Source organism: Engystomops pustulosus, chromosome 6 (assembly GCF_040894005.1).
Source record: "Engystomops pustulosus chromosome 6, aEngPut4.maternal, whole genome shotgun sequence".
NCBI classification, from domain to species: Eukaryota; Metazoa; Chordata; class Amphibia; order Anura; family Leptodactylidae; genus Engystomops; species Engystomops pustulosus.
Window position 1 is genome coordinate 178,351,150 of NC_092416.1, and position 19,156 is coordinate 178,370,305.

General features: G+C 45.4%; 1 long non-coding RNA gene across 1 annotated transcript; it reads right to left on the bottom strand.

Moving 5' to 3' along the window:
- Positions 1–543: 543 nt before the first annotated feature.
- On the bottom strand, positions 544–18,741 carry LOC140065095 (uncharacterized). Its single transcript, XR_011847860.1, has 2 exons — positions 18,621–18,741; positions 544–765 (listed from the first exon to the last, which is right to left on the bottom strand). It is a non-coding gene; the product is annotated as an uncharacterized lncRNA (long non-coding RNA).
- Between the last annotated feature and the right edge of the window lie 415 nt (positions 18,742–19,156).

The following is a 19,156-nucleotide window of genomic DNA, read 5'->3' on the forward strand; positions in this document are numbered from 1 at the left end:
CTACAGTGTGGACACTTACATAAGGGTTATATGTGTAGGGGTAACCAGAGTTATCATTGCCTCCGCCTCCTCCTTGTCCAGGCCCGCCTCCGCCTCCTCCTTGTCCAGGCCCGCCTCCGCCTCCTCCTTGTCCAGGCCCGCCTCCGCCTCCTCCTTGTCCAGGCCCGCCTCCGCCTCCTCCTTGTCCAGGCCCGCCTCCGCCTCCTCCTTGTCCAGGCCCGCCTCCGCCTCCTCCTTGTCCAGGCCCGCCTCCGCCTCCTCCTTGTCCAGGCCCGCCTCCGCCTCCTCCTTGTCCAGGCCCGCCTCCGCCTCCTCCTTGTCCCGGTCCGCCTACGCCTCCTCCTTGTCCCGGTCCGCCTACGCCTCCTCCTTGTCCCGGTCCGCCTACGCCTCCTCCTTGTCCCGGTCCGCCTACGCCTCCTCCTTGTCCCGGTCCGCCTACGCCTCCTCCTTGTCCCGGTCCGCCTACGCCTCCTCCTTGTCCCGGTCCGCCTACGCCTCCTCCTTGTCCCGGTCCGCCTACGCCTCCTCCTTGTCCCGGTCCGCCTACGCCTCCTCCTTGTCCCGGTCCGCCTACGCCTCCTCCTTGTCCCGGTCCGCCTACGCCTCCTCCTTGTCCCGGTCCGCCTACGCCTCCTCCTTGTCCCGGTCCGCCTCCACCTCCTCCTTGATCCGGTCCGCCTACGCCTCCTCCTTGTCCCGGTCCACCTCCGCCAGTTTGTTCGTCATTTTCTTCATCGTCGACAGGAAATCCCCAAACAGCAACTGCAAAATATAAAGAGTGTGCCACATTACCACATAATACCCCCACACCATGACCACTGGTATTACCACATACTACCCCCACACCATGACCACTGCTATTACCACATACTACCCCCACACCATGACCACTGCTATTACCACATACTACCCTCACACCATGACCACTGCTATTACCACATAATACCCCCACACCGTGACCACTGCTACTACCACATAATACCCCCACACCGTGACCACTGCTATTACCACATAATACCCCCACACCGTGACCACTGCTATAACCACATAATACCCCCACACCGTGACCACTGCTATTACCACATAATACCCCCACACCGTGACCACTGCTATTACCACATAATACCCCCACACCGTGCCCACTGCTATTACCACATAATACCCCCACACCATGACCACTGCTATTACCACATAATACCCCCACACCATGACCACTGCTATTACCACATAATACCCCACACCATGACCACTGCTATTACTACATAATACCCCACCACACCATGACCACTGCTATTAATACATAATACCCCACCACACCATGACCACTGCTACTACCACATAATACCCCCACACCATGGCCACTGCTGTTACCACATAATACCCCCACACCGTGACCACTGCTATTACCACATAATACCCCCACACCGTGACCACTGCTATTACCACATAATACCCCCACACCGTGACCACTGCTATTACCACATACTACCCCCACACCATGACCACTGCTATTACTACATAATACCCCCACAACATGGCCACTGCTATTACCACATAATACCCCCACACCATGACCACTGCTATTACCACATAATACCCCCACACCATGACCACTGCTATTACCACATAATACCCACACACCATGACCACTGCTATTACCACATAATACCCCACACCATGACCATTGCTATTGCTATTACTAATTAAACAAAGGGGAGACGTTGGCGCAAAGTCGGGGGTCTATATGAATGAATGGTATATGAATGAATGGTATGGCATAGGTGTCGCTGCTGGTATAATATGAGCCGCCCGAGCTCATATAAGTGTACAACACAATAGAAGACAAATAACAATATACCTGCGCTGACTGTGACTACTGATGCAAACAATGATATATGAAGTGCAGAGATGGATTGGCTGAGTGGGGAACTGACCTGATTTAAAAAACAGTCTTCAATTGAGGAGGTGGTAATGGTCAGGAAGTTTCTCCGCAGTGTGAATAGTCCCACAAGGATAGTAGGTGTCCAATGTAGTAGATGCCTTTTTCTGTGAGTCAAGTTTGAAGTCAGTCCAAGAGCAGAGCGATTCAGTGCGGGAGCCCCGGCCGGTGGCTCGACCACACGATGAGTCCGAAGTGAATAGTGACATCACTTTAAGTTACGGATGGAGCGGTGGGACATAGGTGAACACGCACCGAACCCGTTTTCAAGAGCTACGGCTCTTCCTCAGGGTAGAGTTCAACCTTCTCTGCCACTGCTGTAATTTATCAACTTCCAATAGAGCTCCGCCCACTTGTTCTGCCTTCAATCTTCTAAGGCCGCGGTCACACGTACCGCTAGGCGTCCGTCATAACGCGACGCTAGCGCACAGGGGGAGGTCCTCGGCCCGAACGCACATGCGATTGTTAAGACGATCGCATGCGTTTCTCTGAAAACGCATGTGCGTTCGGGCCGAGGACCTCCCCCTGTGCGCTAGCGTCGCGTTATGAACGGACGTCTAGCGGTACGTGTGACCGCGGCCTAAGTGCGGTCAGTGAAACATTCATCTGGATGTTGGTTGATATTTATTTGCAAATATCTTTGCGGGGTCTATTCAAGCAATCTATAAGCTATACTTCTGTTTGTGTCAAAAATATCGATGTTTACATAGATTGGGATTAAATAATGGGTGTAAATCTATTTAATCACAGTCTATGTAAACATCGATATTTTTGACACAAACAGAAGTATAGCTTATAGATTGCTTGAATAGACCCCGCAAAGATATTTGCAAATAAATATCAACCAACATCCAGATGAATGTTTCACTGACCGCACTTAGAAGACTGAAGGCAGAACAAGTGGGCGGAGCTCTATTGGAAGTTGATAAATTACAGCAGTGGCAGAGAGGGTGCTGTCACACGTCGCGTTTACCGCATGCGTTTAAAAACGCATTGCTATAGCTGAAGGGAGATTTGCCTAATTAAACAGCTGTTAACACCTGCGTTTACAAAACGCATGCGTTAACCGCGATGCTATGCATGTGTTAACAATGCGTTAACAACCGCATGCGTTAACCGCGATGTTAACGCATGCGTTAACACTTGCGTTTAGTAAACGCAAGCGTTAACAGCTGTTTAATTAGGCAAATCTCCCTTCAGCTATAGCTGAACGCATGCGGTAAACGCGACGTGTGACCGCACCCAGAAGGTTGAACTCTACCCTGAGGGCGCTGTCCCACGTTGCGTTTGCAAACGCAGACGGAGACAAAACCGCGCCCACCAGGGCGGTCCGATCGCATCGGCGTTTCTATGGAAACGCCTGCGATCGGGTACGAGCCGCCGGTGTTTTGCGTTAAATTAATGCACTACACCGGCGGCTCGTTCCCGATCGCAGGCGTTTCCATAGAAACGCCGATGCGATCGGACCGCGGACCGCCCTGGTGGGCGTGGTTTTGTCTCCGTCTGAGTTTGCAAACGCAACGTGGGACAGCGCCCTAAGGAAGAGAGCAGTAGCTCTTGAAAACGCGTTCGGTGCGTGTTCACCTATGTCCCACCGCTCCATCCGTATTATAGTAGTTATATTCTTGTACATAGGGGGCAGTATTATAGTAGTTATATTCCTGTACATAGGGGGCAGTATTATAGTAGTTATATTCCTGTACATAGGGGGCAGTATTATAGTAGTTATATTCTTGTACATAGGGGGCAGTATTATAGTAGTTATATTCCTGTACATAGGGGGCAGTATTATAGTAGTTATATTCTTGTACATAGGGTGCAGTATTATAGTAGTTATAGTCTTGTACATAAGGGGCAGTATTATAGTAGTTATATTCCTGTACATAGGGGCAGTATTATAGTAGTTATATTCTTGTACATAGGGGACAGTATTATAGTAGTTATATTCCTGTACATAGGGGGCAGTATTATAGTAGTTATATTCTTGTACATAGGGGCAGTATTATAGTAGTTATATTCCTGTACATAGGGTGCAGTATTATAGTAGTTATAGTCTTGTACATAAGGGGCAGTATTATAGTAGTTATATTCCTGTACATAGGGGCAGTATTATAGTAGTTATATTCTTATACATAGGGGACAGTATTATAGTAGTTATATTCCTGTACATAGGGGGCAGTATTATAGTAGTTATATTCCTGAACATAGGGAGCAGTATTATAGTAGTTATATTCTTGTACATAGGGGGTAGTATTATAGTAGTTATATTCCTGTACATAGGGGGCAGTATTATAGTAGTTATATTCCTGTACATAGGGTGCAGTATTATAGTAGTTATAGTCTTGTACATAAGGGGCAGTATTATAGTAGTTATATTCCTGTACATAGGGGCAGTATTATAGTAGTTATATTCTTGTACATAGGGGACAGTATTATAGTAGTTATATTCCTGTACATAGGGGGCAGTATTATAGTAGTTATATTCCTGAACATAGGGAGCAGTATTATAGTAGTTATATTCTTGTACATAGGGGGTAGTATTATAGTAGTTATATTCCTGTACATAAGGGGCAGTATTATAGTAGTTATATTCTTGTACATAGGGGCAGTATTATAGTAGTTATATTCTTGTACATAGGGGACAGTATTATAGTAGTTATATTCCTGTACATAGGGGCAGTATTATAGTAGTTATATTCTTGTACATAGGGGGCAGTATTATAGTAGTTATATTCCTGTACATAGGGTGCAGTATTATAGTAGTTATAGTCTTGTACATAAGGGGCAGTATTATAGTAGTTATATTCCTGTACATAGGGGCAGTATTATAGTAGTTATATTCTTGTACATAGGGGACAGTATTATAGTAGTTATATTCCTGTACATAGGGGGCAGTATTATAGTAGTTTTATTCCTGTACATAGGGTGCAGTATTATAGTAGTTATATTCTTGTACATAGGGGGTAGTATTATAGTAGTTATATTCTTGTACATAGGGGGCAGTATTATAGTAGTTATATTCTTGTATATAGGGGGCAGTATTATAGTAGTTATATTCCTGTACATAGGGTGCAGTATTATAGTAGTTATAGTCTTGTACATAAGGGGCAGTATTATAGTAGTTATATTCCTGTACATAGGGGCAGTATTATAGTAGTTATATTCTTGTACATAGGGGACAGTATTATAGTAGTTATATTCCTGTACATGGGGGGCAGTATTATAGTAGTTATATTCCTGTACATAGGGAGCAGTATTATAGTAGTTATATTCTTGTACATAGGGGGTAGTATTATAGTAGTTATATTCTTGTACATAGGGGACAGTATTGTAGTAGTTATATTCCTGTACATAGGGGGTAGTATTATAGTAGTTATAGTCTTGTACATAAGGGGCAGTATTTTAGTAGTTATATTCCTGTACATAGGGGCAGTATTATAGTAGTTATATTCTTGTACATAGGGGACAGTATTATAGTAGTTATAGTCTTGTACATAAGGGGCAGTATTATAGTAGTTATATTCCTGTACATAAGGGGCAGTATTATAGTAGTTATATTCTTGTACATAGGGGCAGTATTATAGTAGTTATATTCTTGTACATAGGGGACAGTATTATAGTAGTTATATTCCTGTACATAGGGGCAGTATTATAGTAGTTATATTCTTGTACATAGGGGGCAGTATTATAGTAGTTATATTCCTGTACATAGGGTGCAGTATTATAGTAGTTATAGTCTTGTACATAAGGGGCAGTATTATAGTAGTTATATTCCTGTACATAGGGTGCAGTATTATAGTAGTTATAGTCTTGTACATAAGGGGCAGTATTATAGTAGTTATATTCCTGTACATAGGGGCAGTATTATAGTAGTTATATTCTTGTACAAAGGGGACAGTATTATAGTAGTTATATTCCTGTACATAGGGGGCAGTATTATAGTAGTTATATTCCTGTACATAGGGTGCAGTATTATAGTAGTTATATTCTTGTACATAGGGGGTAGTATTATAGTAGTTATATTCTTGTACATAGGGGGCAGTATTATAGTAGTTATATTCTTGTATATAGGGGGCAGTATTATAGTAGTTATATTCCTGTACATAGGGTGCAGTATTATAGTAGTTATAGTCTTGTACATAAGGGGCAGTATTATAGTAGTTATATTCCTGTACACAGGGGCAGTATTATAGTAGTTATATTCTTGTACATAGGGGACAGTATTATAGTAGTTATATTCCTTGTCATGGGGGGCAGTATTATAGTAGTTATATTCCTGTACATAGGGAGCAGTATTATAGTAGTTATATTCTTGTACATAGGGGGTAGTATTATAGTAGTTATATTCTTGTATATAGGGGGCAGTATTATAGTAGTTATATTCCTGTACATAGCGGGCAGTGTTATAGTAGTTATATTCCTGTACATAGGGGGCAGTATTATAGTAGTTATATTCCTGTACATAGGGGGCAGTATTATAGTAGTTATAGTCTTGTACAAAAGGGGCAGTATTTTAGTAGTTATATTCCTGTACATAGGGGCAGTATTATAGTAGTTATATTCCTGTACATAGGGTGCAGTATTATAGTAGTTATAGTCTTGTACATAAGGGGCAGTATTATAGTAGTTATATTCCTGTACATAGGGGCAGTATTATAGTAGCTATATTCTTGTACATAGGGGACAGTATTATAGTAGTTATATTCCTGTACATAGGGGCAGTATTATAGTAGTTATATTCTTGTACATAGGGGGCAGTATTATAGCAGTTATATTCCTGTACATAGGGTGCAGTATTATAGTAGTTATAGTCTTGTACATAAGGGACAGTATTATAGTAGTTATATTCCTGTACATAGGGGACAGTATTATAGTAGTTATATTCCTGTACATAGGGGGCAGTATTATAGTAGTTATATTCCTGTACATAGGGGACAGTATTATAGTAGTTATATTCTTGTACATAAGGGGCAGTATTATAGTAGTTATATTCTTGTACATAGGGGACAGTATTATAGTAGTTATATTCCTGTACATAGGGGGCAGTATTATAGTAGTTATATTCCTGTACATAGGGAGCAGTATTATAGTAGTTATATTCTTGTACATAGGGGGTAGTATTATAGTAGTTATTTTCTTGTACATAGGGGGCAGTATTATAGTAGTTATATTCTTGTATATAGGGAGCAGTATTATAGTAGTTATATTCCTGTACATAAGGTGCAGTATTATAGTAGTTATAGTCTTGTACATAAGGGGCAGTATTATAGTAGTTATATTCTTGTACATAGGGGACAGTATTATAGTAGTTATATTCTTGTATATAGGGAGCAGTATTATAGTAGTTATATTCCTGTACATAAGGTGCAGTATTATAGTAGTTATAGTCTTGTACATAAGGGGCAGTATTATAGTTGTTATATTCCTGTACATAGGGGGCAGTATTATAGTAGTTATATTCCTGTACATAGGGGGCAGTATTATAGTAGTTATATTCCTGTACATAGGGAGCAGTATTATAGTAGTTATATTCTTGTACATAGGGGGTAGTATTATAGTAGTTATATTCTTGTACATAGGGGGCAGTATTATAGTAGTTATATTCTTGTATATAGGGGGCAGTATTATAGTAGTTATATTCCTGTACATAGCGGGCAGTGTTATAGTAGTTATATTCCTGTACATAGGGGGCAGTATTATAGTAGTTATATTCCTGTACATAGGGTGCAGTATTATAGTAGTTATAGTCTTGTACATAAGGGGCAGTATTTTAGTAGTTATATTCCTGTACATAGGGGCAGTATTATAGTAGTTATATTCTTGTACATAGGGGACAGTATTATAGTAGTTATATTCCTGTACATAGGGGCAGTATTATAGTAGTTATATTCCTGTACATAGCGGGCAGTGTTATAGTAGTTATATTCCTGTACATAGGGGCAGTATTATAGTAGTTATATTCCTGTACATAGCGGGCAGTGTTATAGTAGTTATATTCCTGTACATAGGGGGCAGTATTATAGTAGTTATATTCCTGTACATAGGGGGCAGTATTATAGTAGTTATATTCTTGTATATAGGGGGCAGTATTATAGTAGTTATATTCCTGTACATAGGAGGCAGTATTATAGTAGTTATATTCTTGTACATAGGGGGCAGTATTATAGTAGTTATATTCTTGTTCATAGGAGGCAGTATTATAGTAGTTATATTCCTGTACATAGGGGGCAGTATTATAGTAGTTATATTCTTGTACATAGGGGACAGTATTATAGTAGTTATATTCTTGTACATAGGGAGCAGTATTATAGTAGTTATATTCTTGTACATAGGGGGCAGTATTATAGTAGTTATATTCTTGTACATAGGAGGCAGTATTATAGTAGTTATATTCCTGTACATAGGGGACAGTATTATAGTAGTTATATTCTTGTACATAGGGGGCAGTATTATAGTAGTTATATTCTTGTACATAGGGGGCAGTATTATAGTAGTTATATTCCTGTACATAGGGGGCAGTATTATAGTAGTTATATTCTTGTACATAGGGGGCAGTATTATAGTAGTTATATTCCTGTACATAGGGGGCAGTATTATAGTAGTTATATTCTTGTACATAGGGGGCAGTATTATAGTAGTTATATTCCTGTACATAGGGGGCAGTATTATAGGAGTTATATTCCTGTACATAGGGGCAGTATTATAGGAGTTATATTCCTGTACATAGAGGGCAGTATTATAGTAGTTATATTCCTGTACATAGGGGCAGTATTATAGGAGTTATATTCCTGTACATAGGGGCAGTATTATAGGAGTTATATTCCTGTACATAGAGGGCAGTATTATAGTAGTTGGCTTGTAAATGGGAGAAGGTATTGTAGTAGTTTTATTTTGTATATAGAAGGCAAGATTGAATGTGTTATACTAAATGTGTTATTGTAGCATTATTCCTGTACATAGGAGGCAGTATCAATATATTTTTTCTCTGAATTCTACATGTATGGCACAGGGGAAAGGTAATTAAGGCATAATTTACTGATCGACAGGTCACATTCTTTGCACATTAGATTCACTTACTAGCAAAAGATGTTCTTGTTTTGCATTAAGGCCATCTACCAACAATTTGTCTGTTATAACTCCGCCCACATTATCTGACCACACCCACTTGTTTTGACTCCGCCCATAAGATGTGGTTCTTTTATAATTTTTTCCAGGGCCATTTTAAATTCCCAGTCCGCCCCTGACCACCACCATTATGTTGTGAAGTAGATGATCACCTTCTACATAGTTTTTTTTCATGGCCCAGTGCGGTGACATCATCCAGAAAATCTACCTGGAAGGGAGATGTAAATTGGCTGTATAAAGTCATGGAGGCGGAGAACTCAGCACTGAAGTCAAGCTCTCCTCACTTCTGAACACCTCCTTCGCGGTGATTAACATCAACCAGACTTCAGGAGATCTGGTTAGTGATGTGTCTGGATGCAGGGCCATGGGTTACAGTGAAGACGGCATTCTGAGATGAGGAGAGCTTGACTTCAGTGTTAATCTCTCCGCCTCCTTGTCTTGTTACAACTAAATTACATCTCTACAATCTTTAAGGTTGATGCTGGTTGTATACTGGGAAGGCTGGCTTTATGCTGGGGGTGGGGCTGGCTGTATACTGAAGGGGCTTGCTGGCTTTATACCAGGGGGTTAGCTGGCTATATACTGGAGGGGCATGCTGTCTGTATACTGAGGGTGGGGCAGGCTGTCTGTACACTGAGGGTGGGGCAGGCTGTCTGTATACTGAGGGGGGCAGGCTGTCTGTATACTGAGGGGGGCAGGCTGTCTGTATACTGAGGGGGGCAGGCTGTCTATATACTGAGGGGGGCAGGCTGTCTGTATATTGAGGGGGGCAGGCTGTCTGTATATTGAGGGGGGCAGGCTGTCTGTATACTGGGGGGGCAGGCTGTCTGTATACTGAGGGGGGCAGGCTGTCTGTATACTGAGGGGGGCAGGCTGGCTGTATACTGAGGGGGGCAGGCTGGCTGTATACTGAGGGGGGCAGGCTGGCTGTATACTGAGGGGGGCAGGCTGGCTGTATACTGAGGTAGGCAGGCTGGCTATGTACTGAGGGGGACAGGCTGGTTGTATAGTGAGGGGGGGCAGGCTAGTTGTATACTGGGGGGGGGCTGGCTTTATTCTGGGGGTGGGGCTGGCTGTATACTGAAGGGGCTTGCTGACTGTATACCAGGAGGTTAGCTGGCTATATACTGGAGGGGCATGCCGGCTATATACTGGAGGGGCATGCCGGCTATATACTGAGGGGGGGCAGACTGGCTGTATACTGAGGGGGGGGGGCAGGCTGGCTGTATACTGAGGGGGGGGGCAGGCTGGCTGTATACTGAGGGGGGGGCAGGCTGGCTGTATACTGAGGGGGGGGCAGGCTGGCTGTATACTGAGGGGGGGCAGGCTGGCTGTATACTGAGGGGGGGGGGCAGGCTGGCTGTATACTGAGGGGGGGGCAGGCTGGCTGTATACTGAGGGGGGGGCAGGCTGGCTGTATACTGAGGGGGGGGCAGGCTGGCTGTATACTGAGGGGGGGCAGGCTGGCTGTATACTGAGGGGGGGCAGGCTGGCTGTATACTGAGGGGGGGCAGGCTGGCTGTATACTGAGGGTGGGGCTGGCTGTATACTGAAGGGGCTTACTGGCTATATACTGGGGGGGGGGCTGACTGGCTATATACTGGAAGGACATGCTGGCTGTACACTGAGGGGGAAGCCTGGCTGTATACTGGGGGGACAGGCTGGCTGCATGCTTGGAGGACTGGCTGGCTATATACTGGGGGGACTGGCTGTCTGTATAAGGAGGGGCCTGGGTAGCTATATATTTGGGGGAACTGGCTGGCTATATACTGGGGGGCAGGCTGGCCATATACTAGGGGGACAGACTGGCTATATACATGGATGGCTGGCTGGCTAAATACAGGTGGGGGCAGGTTGGCTATATACTGCTGCTGGACCTGGACATTTTAATAATTGGGGGCTGCTGCTGCACCTCAACATTTGAATAATGGGGAGCTGATGCTGCTGGACATTTCAATAAAAGGGGGCTGCTACTGGATCTGGACATTTCAATAATGGGGGGTTTCTGCTGCATATTTCAATAGTGGGGGGCTGTTGCTGGACCTGGACATTTCAGTAATGGGGGGCTGCTGCTGCTGCTGGACATTTCAATAATTGGGGCGACTTCTGTGAACATTACAATAATGGGGGGCTGCTGATTCTAGACATTTCTATAATTGGGGGGGCACTGCTGCTGGACATTTCATTATATGGACATTTTATTCAATCACTATATACAGCCCCCAGTAATTACTGTATACAGCTCCCCCAGAGGTATACAGAGGTTGTGACACAAGAGCTTCCTTCCATGGTACCCTGAAGAGGAAGAACTGCTGGACCCAGAGCAGGAGCTCCAATGATAACGCAGCCTTGCCTGCACCTCCTTACTCCTCCTGTAGTCCTGGGCAGATAACTATGTGTAGCTTTAAAATAGCCCTGATCACAGCACATCCTGGGTGGCCGGGGACTGCAAGAGGAGGCTTTGTGTCCTGTCTGGAGACTCTGTGCTGGGGTGATGGCCTGGGTGCCCACAGAGAGTGCATGAAGTGCCACCTCTGGCACCAGTGCCATAGGTTCGCCACCACTGGTCTATGGTGATGAGAGGGTGACACAAGAGCTTACAGTCTATGAGGATGAGGAGGTGACACAAGAGCTTACAGTCTATGAGGATGAGGGGGTGACACAAGAGCTTACAGTCTATGAGGATGAGGTGGTGACACAAGAGCTTACAGTCTATGAGGATGAGGAGGTGACACAAGAGCTTACAGTCTATGAGGAAGAGGGGTGACACAAGAGCTTACAGTCTATGAGGATGAGGGGGTGACACAAGAGCTTACAGTCTATGAGGATGAGGAGGTGACACAAGAGCTTACAGTCTATGAGGATGAGGAGGTGACACAAGAGCTTACAGTCTATGAGGATGAGGAGGTGACACAAGAGCTTACAGTCTATGAGGATGAGGAGGTGAAACAAGAGCTTACAGTCTATGAGGACAAGGGGGTGACACAAGAGCTTACAGTCTATGAGGACGAGGGGGTGACACAAGAGCTTACAGTCTATGAGGATGAGGGGGTGACACAAGAGCTTACAGTCTGAGGATGAGGGGGTGACACAAGAGCTTACAGTCTATGAGGATGAGGGGGGTGACACAAGAGCTTACAGTCTATGAGGATGAGGGGTGACACAAGAGCTTACAGTCTATGAGGATGAGGGGGTGACACAAGAGCTTACAGTCTATGAGGATGAGGGGGGTGACACAAGAGCTTACAGTCTATGAGGATGAGGGGGTGACACAAGAGCTTACAGTCTATGAGGATGAGGGGGTGACACAAGAGCTTACAGTCTATGAGGATGAGGGGGTGACACAAGAGCTTACAGTCTATGAGGATGAGGGGGTGACACAAGAGCTTACAGTCTATGAGGACGAGGGGGTGACACAAGAGCTTACAGTCTATGGTGATGAGGACTAGGGGGTGACACAAGAGCTTACAGTCTATGGTGATGAGGACTAGGGGGTGACACAAGAGCTTACAGTCTATGAGGACTAGGGGATTACACAAGAGCTTACAGTCTATGAGGATGAGGGGGTGACACAAGAGCTTACAGTCTATGGTGATGAGGAGGTGACACAAGAGCTTACAGTCTATGAGGACTAGGGGGTTACACAAGAGCTTACAGTCTATGAGGATAAGGGGGTGACACAAGAGCTTACAGTCTATGGTGATGAGGAGGTGACACAAGAGCTTACAGTCTATGAGGACTAGGGGGTGACACAAGAGCTTACAGTCTATGAGGATGAGGGGGTGACACAAGAGCTTACAGTCTATGGTGATGAGGAGGTGACACAAGAGCTTACAGTCTATGAGAACTAGGGGGTGACACAAGAGCTTACAGTCTATGAGGACGAGGGGGTGACACAAGAGTTTACAGTCTATGGTGATGAGGGGGTGACACAAGAGCTTACAGTCTATGAGGATGAGGGGGTGACACAAGAGCTTACAGTCTATGAGGACGAGGGGGGACACAAGAGCTTACAGTCTATGAGGATGAGGGGATGACACAAGAGCTTTACAGTCTATGAGGACGAGGAGGTGACACCAGAGCTTACAGTCTATGAGGATGAGGGGTGACACAAGAGCTTACAGTCTATGAGGATGAGGGGGTGACACAAGAGCTTACAGTCTATGAGGACGAGGGGGGACACAAGAGCTTACAGTCAATGAGGACGAGGGGGGACACAAGAGCTTACAGTCTATGAGGACGAGGGGGGACACAAGAGCTTACAGTCTATGAGGACGAGGGGGGACACAAGAGCTTACAGTCTATGGTGATGAGGGGATGACACAAGAGCTTTACAGTCTATGAGGACGAGGGGGGACACAAGAGCTTACAGTCTATGAGGACGAGGGGGGACACAAGAGCTTACAGTCAATGAGGACGAGGGGGGACACAAGAGCTTACAGTCTATGAGGACGAGGGGGGACACAAGAGCTTACAGTCTATGGTGATGAGGGGGTGACACAAGAGCTTACAGTCTATGAGGATGAGGAGGTGACACAAGAGCTTACAGTCTATGAGGAAGAGGGGTGACACAAGAGCTTACAGTCTATGAGGATGAGGGGTGACACAAGAGCTTAAAGTCTATGAGGATGAGGAGGGTGACACAAGAGCTTACAGTCTATGAGGATGAGGGGTGACACAAGAGCTTACAGTCTATGAGGATGAGGGGGTGACACAAGAGCTTACAGTCTATGAGGACGAGGGGGTGACACAAGAGCTTACAGTCTATGGTGATGAGGGGTGACACAAGAGCTTACAGTCTATGGTGATGAGGGGTGACACAAGAGCTTACAGTCTATGAGGAAGAGGGGTGACACAAGAGCTTACAGTCTATGAGGATGAGGCGTGACACAAGAGCTTACAGTCTATGAGGATGAGGGGGTGACACCAGAGCTTACAGTCTATGAGGATGAGGGGGTGACACAAGAGCTTACAGTCTATGAGGACTAGGGGGTTACACAAGAGCTTACAGTCTATGAGGATGAGGGGGTGACACAAGAGCTTACAGTCTATGGTGATGAGGAGGTGACACAAGAGCTTACAGTCTATGAGGACTAGGGGGTGACACAAGAGCTTACAGTCTATGAGGATGAGGGGGTGACACAAGAGCTTACAGTCTATGAGGATGAGGGGGTGACACAAGAGCTTACAGTCTATGGTGATGAGGAGGTGACACAAGAGCTTACAGTCTATGAGGACTAGGGGGTGACACAAGAGCTTACAGTCTATGAGGACGAGGGGGTGACACAAGAGCTTACAGTCTATGGTGATGAGGAGGTGACACAAGAGCTTACAGTCTATGAGGACTAGGGGGTGACACAAGAGCTTACAGTCTATGAGGACGAGGGGGTGACACAAGAGTTTACAGTCTATGATGATGAGGGGGTGACACAAGAGCTTACAGTCTATGGTGATGAGGAGGTGACACAAGAGCTTACAGTCTATGAGGATGAGGGGGTGACACAAGAGCTTACAGTCTATGAGGACGAGGGGGGACACAAGAGCTTACAGTCTATGGTGATGAGGGGGTGACACAAGAGCTTACAGCCTATGGTGATGAGGAGGTGACACAAGAGCTTACAGTCTATGAGGACGAGGGGGGACACAAGAGCTTACAGTCTATGAGGACGAGGGGGGACACAAGAGCTTACAGTCCATGAGGATGAGGGGGTGACACAAGAGCTTACAGTCTATGAGGATGAGGGGGTGACACAAGAGCTTACAGTCTATGAGGATGAGGGGGTGACACAGGAGGTTGCAGTCTATGAGGATGAGGGGGACACAAGAGCTTACAGTCTATGAGGATGAGGGGGTGACACAGGAGGTTGCAGTCTATGAGGATGAGGAGGTGACACAAGAGCTTACAGTCTATGAGGATGAGGTGGTGACACAAGAGCTTACAGTCTATGAGGACGAGGGGGGACACAAGAGCTTACAGTCTATGAGGATGAGGGGGTGACACAAGAGCTTACAGTCTATGAGGATGAGGGGGGTGACACAAGAGCTTACAGTCTATGGTGATGAGGAGGTGACACAAGAGCTTACAGTCTATGAGGATGAGGGGGTGACACAAGAGATTACAGTCTATGAGGACTAGGGGGACACAAGAGCTTAGTCTATGAGGATGAGGGGGTGACACAGGAGGTTGCAGTCTATGAGGATGAGGAGGTGACACAAGAGCTTACAGTCTATGAGGATGAGGGGATGACACAAGAGCTTACAGTCTATGAGGATGAGGAGGTGACACAAGAGCTTACAGTCTATGAGGATGAGGGGGTGACACAAGAGATTACAGTCTATGAGGATGAGGGGGACACAAGAGCTTAGTCTATGAGGATGAGGGGGTGACACAGGAGGTTGCAGTCTATGAGGATGAGGAGGTGACACAAGAGCTTACAGTCTATGAGGATGAGGGGGTGACACAAGAGCTTACAGTCTATGAGGATGAGGGGGGACACAAGAGCTTACAGTCTATGAGGACGAGTGGACACAAGAGCTTACAGTCTGTGAGGATGAAGGTGGTTGACACAAGAGCTTGCAGTCTATGAGGATGAAGGGGGTTGACACAAGAGCTTACAGTCTATGAGGATGAGGGGGGACACAAGGGCTTACAGTCTATGGGGGTGAGGGGGTGACACAAGAGCTTACAGTCTATGAGGACGAAGGGGGACACAAGAGCTTACAGTCTATGAGGATGAGGGGTGACACAAGAGCTTACAGTCTATGAGGATGAGGCGGAGACACAAGAGCTTACAGTCTATGAGGACGAGGGGGTGACACAAGAGCTTACAGTCTATGAGGACGAGGGGGTGACACAAGAGATTACAGTCTATGAGGATGAGGGGGTGACACAAGAGCTTACAGTCTATGAGGATGAGGGGGTGACACAAGAGCTTACAGTCTATGAGGATGAGGGGGGACACAAGAGCTTACAGTCTATGAGGATGAGGGGGTGACACAAGAGCTTACAGTCTATGAGGATGAGGGGGGACACAAGAGCTTACAGTCTATGAGGATGAGGGGGTGACACAAAAGCTTACAGTCTATGAGGATGAGGGGGTGACACAAGAGCTTACAGTCTATGGTGATGAGGAGGTGACACAAGAGCTTACAGTCTATGAGGATGAGGGGTGACACAAGAGCTTACAGTCTATGAGGATGAGGGGGTGACACAAGAGCTTACAGTCTATGAGGACGAGGGGGTGACACAAGAGCTTACAGTCTATGAGGATGAGGGGGTGACACAAGAGCTTACAGTCTATGAGGATGAGGGGGTGACACAAGAGCTTACAGTCTATGAGGATGAGGAGGTGACACAAGAGCTTACAGTCTATGAGGATGAGGGGGTGACACAAGAGCTTACAGTCTATGAGGATGAGGGGGACACAAGAGCTTAGTCTATGAGGATGAGGGGGTGACACAGGAGGTTGCAGTCTATGAGGATGAGGAGGTGACACAAGAGCTTACAGTCTATGAGGATGAGGAGGTGACACAAGAGCTTACAATCTATGAGGACGAGTGGACACAAGAGCTTACAGTCTGTGAGGATAAAGGGGGTTGACACAAGAGCTTGCAGTCTATGAGGATGAAGGGGGTTGACACAAGAGCTTACAGTCTATGAGGATGAGGGGGGACACAAGGGCTTACAGTCTATGGGGATGAGGGGTGACACAAGAGCTTGCAGTCTATGAGGACGAGTGGACACGAGCTTACAGTCTGAGGACGAGTGGACACAAGAGCTTACAGTCTGTGAGGATGAGGGGGTGACACAAGAGCTTACAGTCTATGAGGACGAGGGGGTGACACAAGAGTTTACAGTCTATTAGAATGAGGGGGTGACACAAGAGTTTAGTCTATGAGGATGAAGGGGGTTGATACAAGAGCTTACAGTCTATGAGGATGAAGGGGGTTGATACAAGAGCTTACAGTCTATGAGGATGAGGGGGTGACACAAGAGCTTACAGTCTATGAGGATGGGGGTGACACAAGAGCTTACAGTCTATGAGGACGAGGGGGTGACACAAGAGCTTACAGTCTATGAGGACGAGGGGGTGACACAAGAGCTTACAGTCTATGAGGATGGGGGTGACACAAGAGCTTACAGTCTACGAGGATGAGGGGGTGACACAAGAGCTTACAGTCTGTGAGGATGAAGGGGGTTGACACAAGAGCTTACAGTCTATGAGGATGAGGAGGTGACACAAGAGCTTACAGTCTATGAGGATGAAGGGGGTTGATACAAGAGCTTACAGTCTATGAGGATGAGGAGGTGACACAAGAGCTTACAGTCTATGAGGATGAAGGGGGTTGATACAAGAGCTTACAGTCTACGAGGATGAGGGGGTGACACAAGAGCTTACAGTCTGTGAGGATGAAGGGGGTTGACACAAGAGCTTACAGTCTATGAGGATGAGGGGGTGACACAAGAGCTTACAGTCTATGAGGATGAGGGGGTGACACAAGAGCTTACAGTCTATGAGGATGAGGGAGTGACACAAAGCTTACAGTCTATGAGGATGAGGGGGGACACAAGAGCTTACAATCTATGAGGATGAGGGTGGACACAAGAGCTTACAGTCTATGAGGGTGAGGGGGTGACACAAGAGCTTACAGTCTATGAGGATGAGGGGGGGACACAAGAGCTTACAGTCTATGAGGATGAGGGGGTGACACAAGAGCTTATAATCTATGAGTTTTCATGGTAGATTTCCTTTTACAGCACCCCTGACATATTTACGTCAAAGCTTTATTTACAGGGGGCGTTCATCTCTCTGCTCAACTACTTGCACCCCTAGTCATCTGAAATATAAACCTATATAGTAACTATTGGACAAGCTTTTGTTTATGAATATAGCATCTGCATTTAGGCTTATACACGAGTATATACGGTGTGTATGTATATATATATATATGATATATAATACATATATTACAAAAAAAAAAGACTTTTTCTCTATGTTTTGTAAATTTAACCCCAAAAGAACTAAAAATGTTCTTTAAAACGTCCTTCAACTTTTGTGAAATTTTAAACAGCCCCGATGCCATGACAAAAAAAAAAAACACTGCAAAAACTTTTAAGGTAGACGGCATAAAAAAAAGAAAAAAAAAAGAAATGGCCCCTAAACCAGTAGATAGTCTTCAGTCATTGAAGCCGTTTTAGGTCCTGTCATTAAGGGGTTAAATGTTTTGCTCCTCTTTCTCGATATGTAAAGTGAAGCCTCCTGTCCTTTACCTCATCAGCCGGAGATTCCTGTCCAGAAAATGGCCGCAGATGGAGGGTCATGTGATCTCTGACTGACCTTCTGTCCTACTATCATAAGGTCCTGGCAGGGCGATTGCTCATGGACAGTTAGAGATCACATGACCCTCCCAGGTAAATTACCTATTATTCTGTCCCTCACACTGCACAAAACATGAGGTAGTCACCTGCCCCCACACTTACACACACATTACAAAAGCTTAAGGTAAAGTGGACAACCCTTTTAAGAACCCATGCAATGATATCGGAACTCACCAAAGAATGTGGCGAAGCCCACGAGGAGGAGAAGTCTGACCGGCTTCATGGTGGAGCTGGGATGTAGCTGTTGACTACACGACCTCAGCTGTGGATACCCGGTAGCGGGTGCTGCCGCTGTATATATAGTGCCAGGCGGGAGCTCCTGCACGTGTTTGGCACGTGACGTTTGTTTGAGTTTCTGCTAATTTTTTAGAAAGTAATTATAAAGTTCTAGAAGCTGCAGACTAGGTACATTAACCCCTTGTCACCTTATTGTCACCTTATGTAAGCAGATTTCTCCAGTATCCGTAGTTTCAGATGCTGCACATCTTCACAGCATAGACCATTGCCTTCAGATGACCCCAAAGTGCTCATACACTTGTAAATAACTCATGGAATAATAAAGTTACTTTAAAACTGAATAAGTTTTATGTGTTACATAACCCTCTTCTCATTGGAAAAAATTAAAGTTGGATCCAAAATGGCTGACTTCAAAATGGCCGCCATTTTAAATTGTCAAATAAAAATAAATATATAATATATTAATACATAAT